The sequence below is a fragment of the Schistocerca americana genome, unplaced genomic scaffold (assembly GCF_021461395.2).
Source record: "Schistocerca americana isolate TAMUIC-IGC-003095 unplaced genomic scaffold, iqSchAmer2.1 HiC_scaffold_1087, whole genome shotgun sequence".
Lineage (NCBI taxonomy): Eukaryota > Metazoa > Arthropoda > Insecta > Orthoptera > Acrididae > Schistocerca > Schistocerca americana.
The window spans coordinates 40,001-41,229 of record NW_025725141.1 but is presented as its reverse complement, the minus strand read 5'-3'; positions in this window follow the sequence as shown (position 1 = coordinate 41,229).

The window sequence follows — 1,229 nt, the reverse complement described above, 5'->3', positions numbered from 1 at the left end:
ATAGGTTAGGTTAAGGTACGACATAGGTTAGGTTAAGGTACGACATAGGTTAGGTTAAGGTACGACATAGGTTAGGTTAAGGTACGACATAGGTTAGGTTAAGGTACGACATAGGTTAGGTTAAGGTACGACATAGGTTAGGTTAAGGTACGACATAGGTTAGGTTAAGGTACGACATAGGTTAGGTTAAGGTACGACATAGGTTAGGTTAAGGTACGACATAGGTTAGGTTAAGGTACGACATAGGTTAGGTTAAGGTACGACATAGGTTAGGTTAAGGTACGACATAGGTTAGGTTAAGGTACGACATAGGTTAGGTTAAGGTACGACATAGGTTAGGTTAAGGTACGACATAGGTTAGGTTAAGGTACGACATAGGTTAGGTTAAGGTACGACATAGGTTAGGTTAAGGTACGACATAGGTTAGGTTAAGGTACGACATAGGTTAGGTTACGGTACGACATAGGTTAGGTTACGGTACGACATAGGTTAGGTTACGGTACGACATAGGTTAGGTTACGGTACGACATAGGTTAGGTTACGGTACGACATAGGTTAGGTTACGGTACGACATAGGTTAGGTTACGGTACGACATAGGTTAGGTTACGGTACGACATAGGTTAGGTTACGGTACGACATAGGTTAGGTTACGGTACGACATAGGTTAGGTTACGGTACGACATAGGTTAGGTTACGGTACGACATAGGTTAGGTTACGGTACGACATAGGTTAGGTTACGGTACGACATAGGTTAGGTTACGGTACGATATAGGTTAGGTTACGGTACGATATAGGTTAGGTTAAGGTACACATTGTTGTAAGGAAAGGTTTAATGGGGGGCGGGGCGGGGCGGCCGGTTTGTTGATTGTGATTATAGTAAGTGGATGCCTGCGGCATCATCTGATTTGCCACGTCAGGATGCACCTTTGGCTCATGACAGGCGGCGCTCTCATTCCATGCTTGTGGCAGACCTGTGTCTTTCATTCCTGCCATTGTTTGTGTGCTGTGAGAGGAGGCAGTATTGTGATGTTGGGTGCACCCCTGTGTAGGACATGTGTGGGTGTTGGTGGCTTGGCTGAGCAATGGTGGTTGTCGGGTGGGTGGGATATTCTGTTTTCTGAGTGGACCTCCCAGTCTGGTTATGACAGTGTGGATTGTCTAATGTGGCGGAGAGGATGCACTGGGTGTTGTTCCATGCTGGTGCTTACATATTGTCTGTGTGCGTGT